Source organism: Hyla sarda, chromosome 7 (assembly GCF_029499605.1).
Source record: "Hyla sarda isolate aHylSar1 chromosome 7, aHylSar1.hap1, whole genome shotgun sequence".
Taxonomy (NCBI): Eukaryota; Metazoa; Chordata; class Amphibia; order Anura; family Hylidae; genus Hyla; species Hyla sarda.
The window spans coordinates 175565994-175585494 of NC_079195.1; the positions used below are offsets into that span (position 1 = coordinate 175565994).

Genomic DNA, 19501 nt, shown 5'->3' on the forward strand with positions numbered 1-19501 from the left:
CCAAACAGCAGGGGATTGTACAGGTGAATATTTGTGTTTTTTTTTAAAGGGAAAAAAAAAAAAAAAACTTTTCTGCTCATGGGAAATGTTTTGAAAATACCAGACCCTGTTAAAGCTCTTCTTCAAGAAAGCTTATCAACTTAAAGGGGTTGTTTTGTAATAGAATAATTTAGCAAATTTTTTCCAAAAACAGCACCACACCTGTCAGTAGTTGGTGTGTGGTATTACAACTTGACTCCAGTCACTTCAATAGAACTAAGTTGCAAAATCACACCCAGCCTGCAGACAAATGTGGTTTTTGAAGAAATCTGCTCCATTTTCTTAATGCTGGATAACATCTTTATTGACATAGGCAGCGAACAACCGAAAGCTTAATCCAATTGAATGTTTATGGTGAAAGTAAAAAAAAAAATGGGCCGTGACAAGGCTTCGTGCTGCAAAAGTTGCTACTCAAAAGACAAATATCTGATCAAGTGTTGATTAAAGAGCACAAAACGTGTTATCTTAGTGCCAACGTTAATAAATGCAGTTCAGTGTCTGCATTGACAGGACCTCTACACTGATGTAGGCTTTTCTTCTCAGATAAAGTGGCTCAGCTTCTCAATGTCCTGCAGTGTATCCTGAAAAAGTTGGAACCAGTTTGATGTAGAATATTTTATATTAAGTCCAAGCATCAAATAATTCAGTTGTCGTAAAAGCCATAAGAGGAGCAAGAAATCTAGTTGATAATTCCATAGTTATTTCCTCTAGTTGATTTAGGGAAAAAATATTTGCCTTTAATAAAAAGGATGGGGGGGGGGGGGGGATATTTATCAAAACCTGTGCAGAGGAAAAGTTGACCATAACAACCAATCAGATTGCTTCTTTCATTTTTCAGAAGCCTTTTCAAAAATGAAAGAAGCGATCTGATTGGTTGCTATGGGCAACTGGTCAACTTTTACTCAGCACAGATTTTGATAAATCTTCCCAAATGACCTTTCATTGAGACAGAAATTGGGGGGGGGGGGAACTTTTTTTTTTTTTGTGTGTAATACCTGCAGTTTTTGTTATAAAGTAATGAAGCTTGGTGACCATCCTCTAAGTGTGGTAAGTCCGTATTCTTTGCCAGAAGCTGTAGTGCACGAGCTATTCGTCATTGTGCTGGAGTACAAGATCTGGCCGTTCTTTGTGCTTCAGCAGAGGTAAGTGCCGAGTGCTGTAACAGTCTGATCCTTTGAGCAACTACAATACGAAAACTCTTGTGTTAGTTGGAAGTCAGAACAAAGGCATTATCAGTAGCGGGTTTCAAGGTGTCTAGTTACAGAGCCTCTGAGAAGCTTAAAGACCTCATCAGCTAACAAGCCATTCCAAGTTGTGCTGCTGGAGTTGACTGAGAGATTAATGTGATTCTCCGGAGTGCTGTCTTCCCTCTGGATTCACTGAAGATTATTGAGCAATGAAGACAGTAATGTGTGAATTTAAGAAACATTTGAGACACTAGCTTGACGTTTCCTTAGAAAAACAAACAAAAACCTGTGTTACGTAAAATGTACTTGATAAGTTCAAAAGTATTTTTAGTGCTTGCATAACGTGATGATCAAGACGAGAGTTGGGTATTGCATGTTTATACTAGTCAGAAATCTGTGTTGTAAAGTCTTTGAAAGAAAACAGTCTGCTTAAAGGGGTTGTCCAGGGTTATGAAAAAGCATCTGCTTTCCAGGTATAGCACCACCCTTGTGCATGGGCCATGTTTGGTATTACAATACAACTCTAAAAGAGAATCTGTTACAATACAATTGAAAGAAAACTTAATAATATTTATTATAAGTGCTACTATAGTTAAGAATTGCTATTTTTACTTTGATTTCTGGATCAGAGATCTCTGGTCCACCACAGTGCCTTGCCTCCTCAATCAATGGATTTGATGGATATTAAAGATTGGAAATTCAGAATGCCACAAAAGGGTATTTAAAAAAATAAATAAATAACTTTCCAAACCAAACAACCCCTTTTTAATAAAATAATTCTGATTCCTTCTGTACATGTTACTACAGTCCTATCTGCATTAAACTCAATCATAAATGTGTCTGCTGTTCATAAAATATTGTATATTTAGTAGTAGAACAAACTGCTGACTATCTTTGTGTGGTTTTGTAGCCACTCCACTTTATATGCAGCACATATCACAGTTACTGTCCACGTTAACTATCTGCAAACAGTAAGCAGCATTTTAATAAGACTTTTATAAGTGAAGTATGTACACATAGGCGGTTATAACTTCCGTCTCTCTTCACCTTTTCCAATTTCAACTTGTATGAAGGTAACACCGTCATCTCTGTTGAGCAGTTTACAGATGTGATCTGCATTTTGTTTACCAGGACTGTTGTTCTGTAGAAATACAACATTTCCAATAATAATGTAATGTAAAACCTATAATAACATTCTTCGTAACCTTTGAGTGTAGCATATTAGGTATTTTTCATGTGGCTTTGTTTACTTCTGATGTCCAGGACATGAACTGAAGCTTTCAGCAGTCACATTGTTAATACTACTTTTGCATGCCCCTAATTACTTTAGCATGACTGAAGCGAATGGGATGCCACATGCACATGATGGCCTGCTGGGAAGGGGTTAAAGGTAGGAACGTGAATATGAAAAACAACATGTTTCCTGTTTGCTGCAGGCTGTAAAGATGGTTGGAGTGGATCCTCGGCTCTCCCCTCCCTCTCTGTTCTCAGGAAATGTTTGGTCCTCACTGCGCTGTAAAATAAATCCAGCTAACTGGATGTGTATTCTGGAGCAAGGAATTTGGTTGTGACTGGTCCTGCTTTAAAACCTGCTGTGGTTCTGATAGCAAGTTACATTTGCAGTCAAGTGAATGAAATAGAAGTAGAAGCTATCCTAAAATAGCTACACAAGAACCCCTTGTTTTATACTCCTCCCTTTTTTTTTTATGAATAAATTCAACTTGTGCAAGACGGTGTGTTCTCTTCCTTGCTTTCTATCTGCTATTGGTGGAACTTTCCCTTTGTGTCTCATGGTAAAATCTGAAATACTTCTCCGGCAGCGTACAGGAGGAGCACCTATGTGTGAAAACGTAATCTCTTGAGCTTGCAGCTCAAATCCAGAAGACTTTGGGAGCATTATGGGTGCTGTAGTAAGCATTTTTCTGTTCACTGCTCACGGTGGAGCTATCAGATTGGAACAGATGATGAATAGCATGATAGAGCTGTTGGAGGGAATGATCTATCATGGTTTAAAGACCTAGACAAGAACAATGCAATTAAGAATCTGATTGGACTTGACGTGCCTAGGAAGAGGCAAGTTGCCTCTCTAACCTTCCTGTGATAACACTTGCTAAAAGATCTTAGTGATGCCAGTACAGGTGTCTTGTTCACCTAGACAAGGTTGTCAGGCTCACTGAGTATGTGTTATAGCGATTTCATAAACATTTGGAATATAGTATAGTGTATATGTTTGACCTATGCCTTATACTTTAAGGAAACCTGTCATTACTTTAATGCTTCCTGATCCAGGACTTAATGTGTGTGTGTGTGAGGGTTTTAGTGGTCACAATCTGTGTGTTGTGAGGGGCCAGGCAAGAAGCATAAAACTTGGAGTGGTGAGGGACCGGGAGGCAAGTATATATATTATTTTTTTTACATTTTACAAAGTTTAAATTGTTTACCTAAAAATCCAGATGATGGCTTATTTTTTTGCGCCACCAATTCTACTTTGTAATGACATCAGTCATGTTACCCAAAAATCTACGGCAAAACCAAAAAAAATCGTTATGCGACAAAATTGATGAAAATTTTTTTAACTTTTGTAACTTTTTTCGGTAAAAATGATACCACCTCTTTATTCTGTAGGTCCATACAATTAAAATGATAACCTACTTATATAGGTTTGATTTTGTCGTACTTCTGGAAAAAATCATAACTACACGAATGAAAATGAATTTAAAATTGTCATCTTCGGAGCCTTATAACTTTTTTATTTTTACTTTTTTTATGGTTGCATATTTTTTATATGGAATTTGGGAAAAGGGGGGCGATTTAAAGTTTTAATAAGGAAGGGGTTAATGGGTGTTTGTTTTTTGTTTTTTACTTCAACTTTTTTTTTAACACTTTTAGGAGGAATCATTAGATTCCTCATACAGATCAACGGGGGGGGGGGGGACCACCAGGGATGGTTTAAAGGTCCCTTTAGACGCCGCTTTCAACTTTGAAAACGGCGATCTAAAGGGTTAATAGCCGTCCGGCGGCAATCACTGCATGTTGGCTATTAACGCCGGCCCTCAGCTACAGGAATCAGTTGGGGGCTGGCCAGTATGGCGCGGGCCCGAGTCGGGAGCCCGTGCCAAACAACGCTTGCCAGCTCGTCCTTAGACGGCAACCGGTTAAAAAGAAATGTAATTACTGAACTACCCTTTTATATGGAATATGGGGGAGATTTATCAAAACCTGTATAGGTAGGAATAGGCTCGCTACTTTCATTTTTTAAAAGGTCTATGAACAATGAAAAAAGCAATCGGATTGGTTGCTACGTACAATTCAGCAACTTTTCCTCTGCACAGGTTTTGATAAATCTCCCCAATAGAAGTTTGCTCTCATGCTGCCTGAGACACAATGATTGGGGCGGTTGCCCTGTTTCTTCTGCTTGCCCCGTTGGCCATAATTGATAGATCTCTCCCTATACCCAAACAGGGAATGATCTAATTTATCAAAGCTAATGTGTGGACTGCCCTGATAACTTATGGTTCGGGCAGCATAAAAGTGATGACTGGTTCTCTTTAAAATGGCTTTCCCATCTTATTAAGTTATTCCCTATTCTGAGGACAAGTAGATCTCAGTTGATCCTGAGAACAGGGACATAATTGTCCCTAAAATTTATAATGCAGACCTTGTCTGAGTGTCTACCGCTTCATTCATTGTGTGTGGGGCTGCCAAACATGAACTTGGAAATGTTCGGCGATTCCATAGATAACTAATTGGTTGCAGCGCAGGCATGGTCTTCACCTTTTAATTCTAGGAAACAATTATTACCCTGTTCTTAGGATCTATAGGGGTCCCAGCAGACATTCCCCCCCCCCCCCCTCGAATGATCTGCTTATTATCGCATATTCTGTAGATAGGAGATAACTTTGATAGGAAACCCCTTAAAGAGGTACTTTGGTGGGAAAAAAAATATTTCATATCAACTGACTCGAGAATGTTAAACAGACTTGTAAATTACCTCTATTAAAAAATCTTCCAGTACTTTTTAGCTGCTGTATACTGGAGAGAAAGTGGAGTTGTTCTTTCCTGTATGACCACAGTGCTCTCTGCTGACACCTCTGTCCATGTCAGGAACTGTCCAGAGCAGGAGGACATCCCCATAGCCAACCTGTCCTGCTCTGGACAGTTCCTGACATGGCCAGAGGTGTCAGCAGAGAGCACTGTGGCCAGACAGAAAAGAAATTCGAAAAGAACTTCCTGTGGAGCATACAGCAGTTAAGTACTGGAAGGATTAAGATTTTTTAATAAAAATCATTTACAAATCCGTTTAACTTTCTGGCGCCAGTTGATTTGAGAAAAAAAAATGTTTTCCTCTGGAGTACCCCTTTAAAGCGGCATAAAGCTCCATTTCTGTAAACTGACTTTATGGACATCATGCCTGCCAGAAGATCATACTGTACGCTAGATCATAAGTACACTAGTGTGCATGTGTACTTATATTTGAATGATTCTCAATATGTGGAGAATATTAACTTGCACCAACATTATTTGATTTAACAATTCTCGGAGAGCATGATTTATTTCCAGTCACACACGCCATACTTGCTGTGGCTCCTATATGTCAATATGCAGACTATGTTCTTGAGATGGCTTACTGTTGCTTATTTCTGATCTCATTATCTGTCAAAGAATTAGAAGAGGTGTTTCTGTCTCTTGCACACAGCAGAAAGGTGTAAGCAAAGTCTGCTTCCTGTGCTCCCCAGAGCTCCTTCTTGACAATTAAAGCAATGATGCTTCAAAACTTGATACTATGGCTTGTTTGATAAATGTTCCTCCAAGTCTCAGAGGCTTTCTCCTATCAAGTGCTCATTGAACAGCATAGCACTGAGTCACATGGGCCCATGAAAACTTAATTTTGTGACAGTGGGATAGTTGACTAAATATTGTTAGTTGCTCCATCATTTACTAGCGCTACTATCTAACCTTTTAGGTGTGGGGATAATTTATCATTCTTTCTCTTTTATACTGAGGCTTAAAGGGTCACTTTTATTAAAACAAATTTTTGCTATTGCACTCCTTATGGTAAATGAAAAATATTTCTAATATACTTTGTTAAAAAAAAAGAAGTTTATTATGTTTTATTTGTGCTTAAAAAAGCTCAAGAGCACATTTTCCCCCAACTCATACACAGACTTTGGACCGAAGTCCGAACACAGGAAGTGCCGCCTGGAGTGCTGGGGGGGGGGGTCCAGCCTCATCCAATCATAGCTCCTCTCACACATAACTGCCATATGCTGTTGGCTGGGCACTCCCCCCCCCCCCCCCCCCCCCCCCAGCACTCCAGGCTGCACTTGGTCCAAAGTCTGTGTATGAGTTGTGCTCTTGAGCTTTTTTAAGCACAAGTAAAACCTAGAAAACTTAATTTTTTTTAAACAAAGTATATTAGAAATATTTTTACCATAAGGAGTGCAATAGCAAAAATTCGTTTTAATGAGAGTGCCCATTTAATTTTGAACAGTTGTTCTTCTGCTGAATGATGCCTTACTACTCAAGGCACATAAATTTAGTTAATAGTTACTTTAAAAAAAAAATGAAACATAGACATCACTCACTTATCACACAGAATGTACACAGAATGGCAACTTTTGGTGGCTACCAAATTGCAACTGTTTACCTTAGTATGGTATTCCACCCAACCATGCTTATGTCAAAATGCATCATTTTTGCTTGCCAAAAGCCATTTTTGGCCAAAACTTTTCTTGAATTGCCTTATTTGAATATGAATGAGGAATAAAGATGGAATTTTCTCCAGCAGTGTAAAGAAATAGGCTGTAGACAGCACTCACATGTAGGACTGTGTTTATTGACAAAAGAGAAACCTCTTACGGGTGGCAGGTGGGGGAGCAGTAGCGGAGGAGGGGGCTAATGGGAACAAGCTTGTTCCAGCTAGCCCAGTCCTCAGCTACTGCTCCCCCGCCTGCCACCCGTAAGATGTTTCTCTGTTGTGAATAAACACAGTCCTGCATGGTGAGTGCTGGATATTTCTTTACACTGCTGGAGCACCACCGCTACAGGCTTATAGGAGTCAGTTCTATGTGCTTCTCCCTGTGCTTAGTGTTGTATGTGCCGGCTTTGTCCTTTCTCCGTGTCAGGAATTTTCTCCACTTTGATCCCTTGGGTTCCTTGGATTTCGGCTAACTTTTGGCACTACATCTGCCCAAAGTCAAGCTCTAGAGAGTAACCATTAGAAATAAAATATTTTATCTCCTAAACATGTAAGTGTAACCTTTTCTTTGGTATTGTCATTGTGTGCATTTCGGTCAATGCTAATGGCTTGAAAACACTGGCAGCATTGGATCTGGAATCACCTGGTAGAATACAATTTTATAGAATTTGCAAAGAGAAGATAGGCAAGGAATCTTATTCCCAGTGTCAAGAAGAAATGTAAAGACTCATAATAATTTTGTCTTGCTTTTGCTTAGATTATGAAATCTATATGCCAACACACACTCACACACACACACACACACACACACACACACACACACATATAAGTACATATAGCCTTACAATCTCACATGTTTTGGACAGTCTCTACATCTTTTTTTTTTTTTTTGTTTTCTCCCTTCTAAAACTCATCTAAATGGAAAACACATTGTCTTCATTATGTGCCTGTATTGAATGAACCAAGTTGCCATAGAAACAGCCATCTGAGGCCTGGCTGATTCTAGGCCAGTGAATGGGGTATGAGCAAATGCAGCACCTTCCTAACCAGAAGGGAACAATCGCTATTCATTCAAGCCAGGTTTAAGATCGGAAAATCTTGTTAGCAAGAAAAATGTAGATGAGTATGTCAGCTGCAGAAAATCATCTTGGACTAAAACATCCCTTAGTTCATTCATTCATTTATTTATTTATTGTTTCCCACTTTCCTGGTGATGTATATTTGTGTACTAGTGATCCATTGGTGACAGAGTAGTACAATAGGAGAATAATTTCTAAAATGTCCACTTCTCCATAAAATGAGGTTGGCGATATGCCAGCTAGCTCAGCATCTGTGATTTTAATCCCGTTAGTGCTCAGCAATGCGTTGCATATCTGTCCAACGTGGATGGTGCTCACTCTGAAGGGGTCAAAACAATGAATGAACCAGGGCTTGTGTTCCATTATCTCACTTTAAAGGGTGTATTTACTCTTCTGCCAGGCTGCAACCAACTTCCCTTCTTCTATGTGTTTTGTCATTTCCAATAAACTGAATTTTAGGGGAAGACAAACCAACTGAAGGAGAGAAGAAGCACTTAAAATTTGGAATTCAAAATGTTATCTATGATCGGCACGTGACACAAGTTATTAGACTGGTGGATGATCTATAGGTTTTCAGTTTATATCTGATCAATGCAAGAAAGGATCCTTTTTTTATTAGCAGCTCTTTATTTCATTGATCTACTCTACTCCAAGCAGCATGATATGCCAGATAGTCAGCTACAACAATACTACACCTATCAGGTCCCCAGTTTATCTTCGCTTGTGATTCAGAAAAGCTGGGTTGCCTAGTACTACAGCCGTACAAGAAGATCCAGCACAACACAACTCCATAACATCAGGATTTATAAAAAAAAAGACCTTAAAAACGCATACAAACCCTGGCTTTTGATCCAAGCAGTCTTGGTGTTAATTTATTTAAAAGGGTTATCCAAGTGTTATTTAAAATTTCTGTTTATTTATTTTTTATTTTTTTGGGGTCCCAAATTCGTTACAAATGACAAACCAACTGTTACTCACTGCTCTGGTTCCACACCTATTCCCTATTCACAGTCCTGTTGACAGCCTAGTTTTCCTTTAGGAGCAGATGTAACTTGACTGCCACAATGCTGATTGGCTGTGGTGGTTATGTGATGCTCACTTCATAGGGAAGATTGGAGCGCAGACGGGAGCCTAAATGAGGTATCAATGTGTGATCACATTTACAACTATTGAAGTGGAATATGAATGTAGCTGAAATTAGATCACATGACATGTAGAAAATTTACAAAAATTTAAAAAAAGCTATTACTTCCTAATTACCTTCTTCACTACCATATCCTGTCCCATGCTTCAGTGTGTCTCTCTATATCAACTGCATTGGTAGTTCAGGGGTGTGACAATTTAATAAAAAAACTACTTGTCCACAGGACTAAAATGGAGCAAAATCTACTTGTCCCTCATGGCGATCCACTTGTCCGGGCCAATTTTCACTTTTACACTCTAGTTTTTCCTTCTCGCCCTATAATAGCCACAACTACCTGCTATAATGATACCTTTTTAATTTTTCAATAACATATATTCTCCGAACCAAAAAAAAAATATATATGTAATCGCTGAAGTGAAATTGAAATAGTAAAAGATCATTTGTTTTTTTGGGTGGTTTTCTTTTCTACGCTATTTACCTTGTATAGTTTTCTACGCTATTTACCTTGTATAGTTTCCGTTCCGTCATGTTTAACTTTTTTGAATTTTTTTAATTGCCATTTTTTGACCGCTTTAGCTTTTTTTCTTTTTTTTTTCTCGAATACCATGCTGTATGAGGGCAAATTTTTGGCGCCATAATCTGTTTTTTGTTTTGGTACCATTTTGGTATTGATCTGACTTTTTAATAATTTTTTTACTTTTTTCTGGGATATTATAAAAATTGCAATTCTGTGTTTTTTTTTGTTTTTTTTTTTACATTTACGTCATTTACTGTATGGGATACATAATGTTATATTTTAATAGTTCAATAGTTCGTCCAATTACGCACGCAGCTATACTAAATATTTGTATGTTTTTATATAGGAAAAGTCAGTGATTTGAACTTTTAACATGGAAGGGGTTAATGTGTGTCTTTTAAACTTTTAATAAAACTTTTTAGTTTTAGTTTTTTTGTTTTTCACTTTATTAGACTTTTAGGAGGAATCATTAGAATCCTCATACAGGTCAATAGAACTCTATTGAACTCCATTGATCTGTGTGCTCTGCGCTCCATTGATAGCGGCTAGTACAGCCAGGCTCTATCAATGACAGAACCACGGGACAGCAGGGAACAGAGGTAAGCCCACCCAGCTACCTCTATAGAGGATCGCCCCCTTGCGAACGCACTGCAGGGGGGGGGGGCGATCCACCCCACTGGACCACCAGGGAGCATTCACATGTTCCTTTAGATGCCGATGTCATTGGTGATCTAAAGGGTTAATAGCCAGCCGCAGTGATCGATGCATGCTGGCTATAAGCGGTGGCCCCCAGGTACTGAGAACAGCCGGGGGCTGCAGAGTATGGAGCGGGCATGTGTCGGGAGCCTTCTCCATACAGACTGCTGAGCGACGCCGTGCTTGTCAGGTCCAGAAAAATTCACCTGCCCGGCGCCCGGAACTGCATGTCTCGGGCGTCTGCGATAGGAGTTCCACATCCCTGTAGTTAGTTAGTTGATACAATTGGCAAGCAACTACAGAAGAGCAGTTTAATATTTACAGAAGTTTACACAGTCTTCTTTTACTGAAGGGCTGTATGCCCAATATCGCTGACAGCTGTTTCCCAAACATTTTCTGCAGCTGCAGTTCTGAGGGAGATTAGCCCCTACAGCATGTCTTTCCTAAGTGTTATTTGCAGGGTTGCACTAGTTTCTTGTGTGTCAATGCCCTGGTATCTCTGGACAGTCATTTCTGATCACTCACAGTAACCTGTCTATAGCATGCCCGCTGTTAGTACTGGATCTTCAAGATTTACAATGATCACTAGTAACACAGGTCAACTCTTCTGTTCATAAACAGGGAAACCACCTCAGATCCTGTTCGCAAGGGTTTATTCTATTTACATTTAACATTTTGAAAAAATTTCATATTTAACATTATGAAAAAATGCCAACAGTTCAATTTTCCTTTGTGGAAGTGAGCTGCGACACCAGACACAACCCATGGACAGGTGTGGTGCTGCTACAAAGCTGCCATGTTTTTCTAGTCCTTCACATTGTCTTTCTTCTTAGGCTTAAATATTTACTTAAATGGGCACTGTCAGATTCAAAAACATTTTATCTGTTTTACATCTTGGAAAAACATTAACCTTTCTTATATACCACCGGTGTATGGTGGGACCACGGGTGTAGTGGACTGAGTGGTTGGATCAGATGGTATTAACCCCTGGGGCAAAATGTTGTTAACCCCTAGTGTTCGTGACGCCAGGATGTGGTTGTATAGTGTAGGGCACCGCTGATAACCAACCCAAAACGGCATATATTAAATGAGTCCAAAGCAGCTTTTTAAGCAACTGGAACTTTACTGAAGAATGCAGTATAACAGTCTTTACAGATAGCCAACTTCCACAGAGGTGACCGGGACACAGGGAACCTCTCAGGCTTGTAGTGATAATAATGATGCAGGCCACTGTGCTACTGTTATGACTTTGCTAAAATAACAGTAGAACTCCAAGATGTGGACAGGATACACGGGTGTTCGACAACCAGGTAGCAGGATAAAATGTTTAATCGCCCATAATGCAATTATGGGTGATTAAACATTTTATCCTGCTACCTGGTTGTCGAGTGCCCGTGTATCCTGTCCACATCTTGGAGTTCTACTGTTATTTTAGCTATATCTGATGAGACGAGGAGTGGCTGCTGACACCTTACCTATTTATACTTTACACCTTGTTCCATTGTTGCACTTGGTGGAGTGTAACCTACTGTAGTAAGAGCAATATCCACCTATCAATTTCTCTGTGCAAGAAACAGTATCACACTATGGAGCGCTGTCTGCCTCTTGTTTTATTACTGTTATGACTTTGGTAGGGACAGTAGAGACTTGACCTGTAGACATAGAAGACTTACAGATTAGATGTGGCTGCAGACTTGTAGGCTTTGGCCTAGCTGTACTGGACTGAACTTAGTGCTGGGCGGTATACCGGTTCATTCTGAATACCGTTTTTTTTCAAATTTTGTTCCACGATCCAAATTTTTCTTATACCGCAATACCGGTCAGGAGGCTGCTGCGTGTGGGCAGTCAGGCGTTATGCCTGTGTGTCCCGCAAATCCCGCAGCAGCCTCAGACTCGGCAGCAGACTCAGGCTGCTATTCCTCCTAACTGTCTCTTCCCAGCACTGCCGTAGTCCCGGGCAAATTTCCACCTCACACCACATTCATTTCCCCTCTCAGCCTGCCCTGGACTGCAGTCGTCAGCTGCCAGCACCACCACCGGCTGCCAGCCCCTTTAACAAGGTAAAAATGAAAATCTTCTAGAGCATACACTCGCTGTACGCTATGCTGCGGCCCCGGCGGTCGGCGATCTTCCCATCTGTGTCTGCAGTCTGCTCTGCATTGCTATACACATGGGGGTATGTGCAGAGAAGACTGCAGACAGAGCATTGCACCCTAGTGTCTTCTACAGACCTTAGGGTGCAATGCTCTGCAGTCTGCACATACCCTCCCATGTGTATAGTAGTGTGTGTGTAAATTCCTATACAGGTGGGGGTATGTGCAGAGCATTGCACCCTAGTCTGTACATCAGACATGGGTGCAATACTCTGCACATACCCCCACCTGTATAGGAATGTACATACACTCACAAACACACACACACTGCTATACACATGGGGATATGTGCAGACTACAGAGCATTGCACCGTAGGGTCTTGTACAGACCCTAGGGTGCAATGCTCTTCATTCTGCACATACCCTATGGGAGCTATAACAAAAAGTAAAAAAGTGTAATAAAAAAAAGTATTACATGTTTTTTTAACTCCTTCCCATTTACCCCTTCCCTAATAAAAGTTTAACCCCTTCCCATTTTTTTACTAAAATAATGTAAAAAAAAAGAAAAGAAAAAAAGTATGTGGTATCGCCGCATGTGTTAATGTCTGAACTATTACAAAATAATGTTAATTAAATTGCACGGTTGTGTACATGTACAAAAAAATCGTTTTTTTTGGTCACTTCATATGACATTAAAAAAAGCGATCTAAGAGTCCCATTACAACAAAAATCGTAACAATAAAAAGTACAGACCACAGCGCAAAAAATTAGCCCTCATACATCTCTTTAGGGCAGGTATATGCAGAGCATTGCATCGGTCAGTGACTTAGGGCCTCTGAGTCTGCACATTCACTGCTATTCACATCTGTACATACACTAGAGTGCAATGCTCTGCACATACCCCCCCCCCCCCCCAATGTATAGGGATGTATAGGCATGCACTACTTCTTCCGTTACTATGTTCCGTCACAAAATAACGTCCGTTATCAATAACGGACTATAAAGGATTAAAACGGATATTAGAAAATCCCATAGACTATAATGGGATTTTCTAACAGACGTATAGGATTTTGTTACTGCCGTTTTCAGCTGATTTTCAGATGGAACTTCATACGGATGTTTAAAAACAGAGAATTTTGTAGTGTGAAAGGGGCCTAAGATGTCTAGGGGCGGAGTACCCCTTTCAACCTGAATGCCAAAAAATTTGAACTCTGTAACCTGCAGAATTGGTAATGGTGCTCTGGACTGTAAAGGACAATTTGATTCAGAAATATCTGGAACTAAAAAAAATTCCAAACATCTGAACAGGGTTACTGCAGCTTGTCAATGGATTTCTGACAAGAGTAAATTTCTGCAACAAATCTGACACTGTCAATATACATTAAGGGTAGGGTCACACGTGACTTCAATGGGTAGAAAAATACACAGCAGCAAAATACAGCACACCTGGCACTACTCTAAGGTGTAACTGTAAGATGCTGGACCCAGATAGAAAATCTGTAATCTGGTCCCCAGAAACCTTATTGGGTTCTGGGCCTTGGTGCATCTGTACTCTCTTCACCCCCAATAGTTACACCCTTGATAATACCGACTGTAACTCAGTATTGGTCATTTACAAAGATACTTACAGCAGTTTCTAGTTGTAGTTCTAAGAAGTTAGTCGCCATAAGGATGTAAACTTTGTGCAATGTGAGATTTTAACCTTGCTGATCTAGCAGGTTTTTATTGTTAGACATGTTGTCTCCCATGTACTTTAGTGTAAAACAGTAGAACTATCAGAATTCTGTGCAGAGAATAAGTCTGCTGCATATGACATGAACAGGGGAGATATGGCCAGGGTGGTTTGTAAGCAGTATGTGCCATATAACCATATATCAATGTGACATTTGGGGAGTTGCAACGAAGGTGCCCTTGCTGCAGTAGAAGGGGAGATGATCAAGCCAACAGCTAATTATAGCAACTCAGGACAGAAAAAAAAACATTATCTTGGGAGGCTGGAGCTGGAGATGGAATATGTCAGATTGTAATTAATTCTGCTCCCTGGTCCCACGTTGTCTGCGTGCGAATACAGGGTGCTACCAGGGAGAATACGTAATGAGCAGACACATTCTACCCGCAATAGAGGCTACACATCTGGAACCACACAGCTATTCTGACAAAGTCATCCAAACCCACTGCAGGCTTCCTCCCCCCTTTTTTGGTAATGTCATTATTTTTCATGCTGAAACAGGTAGCTCATGCTTCATTCTATCCTCCTGCCCAATGTAGATTAACAAATGATCCAGCCAGTTTCTTCATATTTATGTGGCATCTTTCTGACCTTTTGTCTGGTTGGAAGTGCAGTTGACACTGCTGGTACTTGTTTTATTGTGGGGTTAAAGGGGTTTGTACAGCATTAGACTGTTCTCTTCTAGATACAGCATTATATCGGTCTATGAGTTGTCTGGTTATTGTAACAGGGTTCAATAGAAGATAATTAGACTATCACACGCTCCTCTACCTGATTATTCCAGCTATCCCTAGGTTCCTCTACTCCCTACAGTGGTGTTTCCCAACCAGGTGTGCCTCTACAGTGCAGCACTGCACTATGCCTTAACTATACCAGGTCTAGTTGCTCCTTTGGATACCAAGCGAGGGTGGCTCTATCTTTTTTTTTTTTTTTTTTTTCTGGTACAATTGGAAACTATACAGGACCCTTAAAGTGATGCTCCGCCTCTAGACATCTTATTCCCTATCCTTTGGATAGGGGATAAGATGTCTGATCGCAGGTGTCCCACCGCTGGGAACCCCCACGATCTCTCCTGCAGCACCCCCTGTCATCTGGTGCATGGAGCGAACTTCACTCCGTGCCTGATGACTGGCGATGCAGGGGCCAGAGGCTTGTGACATCATGGCCCTACCCCCTCCTGACATCACGCCCCGCCCCCTCAATGCAAGTCTATGGGAGTGGGCGTGACGGCCGCCTGCCATCAGACATCTTATCCTTTATCTTTGGATATGGGATAAAAGGTCTATGGGCGGAGTACCCCTTTAAGAAGTTCCAAATTTTTATGTGTAAAGTGATTTGTAGCTCAAAGATTCTCTCTTTAAAATGTTAAGACTTGCTTTTTCTGTATTATATTGGGTTTTTTATAAAACTGTTTGTCTTAATTTTTTCTCATTTTGGGTTGACATTTTGGGCTTTAAAACTAGTAACTAGTTTTTCTTTGAGTTATGGTCTTAAAATAAAGTATTAACAAAGGTTATTCTAAGGCCAACTGGTATTGTAACTTGAGAAACCACTGTATATTATTGTAATTGTTCCTGATTTTCAGTGTAGAATCCATAGCGAACACTGTAATTTTTTATTTGAAAAATGTAATAAAAATTACTTGAACTGCATACTTATTGCTGTAGGACTTTTATATGTAAATACTTGTGTGTCAGTTCAATACAACAGTGACATGGACTGTCCCAATGATTGTGTGATTTCTTAGGGCTGTCTAAGGCCATGTTCTCACGATGGAATTTCGGAGCGGAATCCGGCAGAAAAATTCTGTTGCAGCACAGTCCCATTATTTTCAATGGGATTGTGCTGCACCATGCACACGGCTGAATTTTCCGGTCTTAGCAAAAAGATTTGACTTATCAATTCTTTCTGCAGAATCCGCTCGGAAATGCATTGCCGTCTATGGAGATGGTGCATTTCTGAGCGGTCCATCGGCACTTGCTGTTTGTGGTATACCGCATGAAATTTTCCAGGCAGACGATCTTCAAATATTCCACCATGTGAACATGGGACATTTAAAACTGTTCTGGATGTCTGCCACTGTTCTAATACTAGTTTTATTCCTATTGTCAGGTTAGAATGATATTTAAAGATATATTTAAAGTCAGTATTGTACTGCAACTTTAGTTTTTACCCTGACCAAGTGTTTGACAAATTATAGGAGCTAGGTATGTAAAGTTTGCCACTTTTGCCTACCGTAACTTAATGGGGCAAATTCTACATGTGCATGTGCACGTGTTTGTTGATCATTCACAAAAGAGTCAACCTAATTTCAGGCTCTTACAGACATGTTTTCGTTAAACCAAACCAAAATGTTTGCATGTCCTGCATTTTAGGGGTAAGGTCATATGTACAGCATTCACAGCCTTTTTTGCTGCATATTTTCTGCTGCTGGTTTTCCTACCTATTTACTTTAACGGATAGGAAAATAAGCAGCAGAAAATATGCTGCAAATGCTGAACGTGTGAGCCTACCCTAAGGGGGGTATTCCGGGCATACAACATGTTTCATAGTGGACTCCTGGATGCTTTCAAAATTGAAGTAATGGGAGATCAGGGCAGCTAAATATTATTATTTTTTTTTTTTTTTTTTTTTTTTTAAGCATCCAGAGTCCAATCTTGAAGGGGTATTGCAGTAAAAAGTAACTTATCCCCTATCCACAGCATAGGGGCATACATGTCCCATCTTGCTAGGACCCACGTGATCACCTAAATGGGCTCCAGCTCTCTGAAGTGCCTGCTGGGGTCTGCACGTGCTCCATTCATTTCTATGGGAGCGCCAGAGATTCCAGAGTACAGTTCTCGGGTCTCTGCGGCGTTCTCATAGAGAATAAATGAAGTGTCTGACATCCCCAGCACGCGCACCTCTCAGAGAGCCAGGGCTCATTCAGGAGATTGCTGTGGATAAGGGGATAAGTTACTCTTTAAGACCTTTTGTATTCCAAAATACCCACTTTAAGGGGTTTTCCAATATATGAAAAAGATGGCTTCACAGCCACCTCTAGCCGGTTTGTGGCTGCCAGAGATGGGTGGAAAGCTGAAAACAGCTGAGTCAGCTTTCTTGCACCACAGAAACTTCTAACTTCCATAGATATAGATGAGGCAGAAACATACATTAAAATAAGCCATGTCAACTGTGGAGAACCAAAAGTGAAAAGATTAAAGAAGTCCAGTCCAGGATGAAGAGGCTTGTGAATAAAAAAAAACAAATCTGTACCCTTTATACAAGGCTCGCCTCATGACTTTTCTACAGTTTTTTGGCCCTTTGATCAATAAGTGCAGAGCATTGAAATGCCTCATTTTGTAATGTTTCTTCTGGTTTGGGATTGTGATCTGTGTTTTATGCCTGACTGATGTAGTATAAATCTGCACCTTTGTGTGAAGTCACATAAGTGCTAGCACACTCTCCTCTCTGTAGCAGATATATTTTTAACCCTTCTATCTTGCTGGGTGTAAGGAGACCCCTGGCGTTTCCCTTTCTTCACAAACTACACGTGTTAATTGGTAGAAATCTGACTCGTTCCTTTGCTTTCATCTCTGAGTACTGCTTCATACACTTGAGAGTAAACCAATGAATTACAACATGATTACACGATAGTACCTAATTAATTAACTCTGTAATTAATATGCAACTGCCTCTTCATCTAAAACTCTGCTTGTAGAAAAATACACAGCCATTGTACATGTCGGGCAGCTTGGGCTGTTCTTGGGGGAAGACTGTCTGATTGGTGTAATTACAACACGCCTTGGTGCACTTAATAGTTGTTTTTGTGGATTGGGTTTTCTGGCTGGAGATCCAACCTTAGATTCCTTCTCCAGCTTCTTCTTGTCTCCTCCAATGCCCCATTCATATGTCCCTCTCACAAGTTGCTACTTCTTCCATCACCTTTATTATGCCTGGATAATCTCATTACTCATACTAGTTTTAATCTACCTCTCACATCCCCTCTCTGCTGCACCCTCCTTGTCTGATGCTCAACAGTGATTTGCAATTCTTCTAACCATATTTGAGGTCTTAGCTGTGGTCTGAAACATAGGTCATCACTTCCGCTTGTTTTATTTTGCTGGATATTGAGGTCTAGGCTCCAGTCTGACCAAGTAAATATATACAATTGAATTCTATCAGATAGATTTGCAAGGAGAAACTTTCAGGCATAAATTGAAATGGGAGGAGGACATGCGTGACTTGCATCTTGGCGGTTTTCTTTATTACGTCTCAGCGGGTGCTCCACTGCCAATACAGTCTAATGTGTCACACACAAGGGAGCAGGTAACTGTGGACCCAAGGGATGTCTTTCACTGTGTTGGAATCTCAAAACATTGCATCATCTTTGGTTAGGGAAGATTTAAAAGTCTAAATTGTTTGGAAATCATTACATGGCGTATGTTATTGAAAGGGGTTGCGGTGATAGAGGAGGAATTGTGGTTTACCCTCCTTCAAAGTGGGTCCATAAGTTTGTGTTATCAGGGTAGTAGTTAGAATGACTGTACATGTTTTTTTTTTTTTGTTGGTATGGATCATTTATCTGTTACTGTTGCTGGAATGTCAGTGCTTATGCTTGTTCGTCACTATCTGCATCCAGAGAGCCTTAAAAAGTGAAGCTATATTGGCTGGGAGGGCTAGAAAAGATGAGCTGGAGGAAACATGTAGGCAGAAAACAGAAGTGGGTACTGAAGGAGAATATAGGGTACAAAACTTTTAAGAGTGTGTATGTTTGGAGAGCTGTAGATATTACTTACACCTATGTATCATAACCATTTTAGAGAAGTTGTTTCCCATGAAAACCAATCAGTTGATGACAGTATGCAAGTCGAAATGAGTATTGTTTTTGTGATCTTTTTAACATCTGTTGCCCTGTGAAGATAGGAGAATATTTATTATAATCCTGACTCCTAAAAAAGACTCCTGTTCATATATGGCATCACCACAAAAGGACAGCTATATTTAAGGTCAAAAAGGGTATTGTTTCTCCTTGAGGAGAGTGGGAAAAGGTATGTGGAGACTTAGTCTAGGGTAGGTTCATATAGAGAAATAGAAGGCAATCTATTTCGGGTGAATGCCACGGTAGTGCCGTATTTTGTGTTTTGCCGTGGAATGTGTTACATGACTCAGCACTTTCCAGTGCTGGATAAAAACAGCTCCATTGGCTGACATGCACACCCGCCCCCTACCATTGGTTCCTGGGGGGGGGGGGGTTGCGCGCATGTCACGTGCCCACAAATATGCTGTCTCAAACACTGTTCCCTTCAGTGTGAGTTCGGCTACAACAGCAAGATGATG

General features: G+C 40.3%; 1 protein-coding gene and 1 long non-coding RNA gene across 8 annotated transcripts in view; one reads left to right on the plus strand and one right to left on the minus strand.

The window, feature by feature from the left end:
- The window catches only part of ZMIZ1 (zinc finger MIZ-type containing 1), a 348947-nt gene that overhangs the window by 233538 nt on the left and 95908 nt on the right, over window positions 1–19501 (plus strand). The window lies entirely within an intron of this gene.
- The window catches only part of LOC130282747 (uncharacterized), a 40703-nt gene continuing 22250 nt past the window's right edge, over window positions 1049–19501 (minus strand). Inside the window, exons 3-4 of one of the 2 annotated variants that reach the window (XR_008846516.1) lie at window positions 2274–2367; window positions 1049–1491 (exon numbers count right to left, since the gene is read on the minus strand). This is a non-coding gene — a long non-coding RNA (uncharacterized LOC130282747). The remainder of the gene's footprint in view (window positions 1492–2273; window positions 2368–19501) is intronic. The other variant, XR_008846517.1, reaches the window with a different exon arrangement.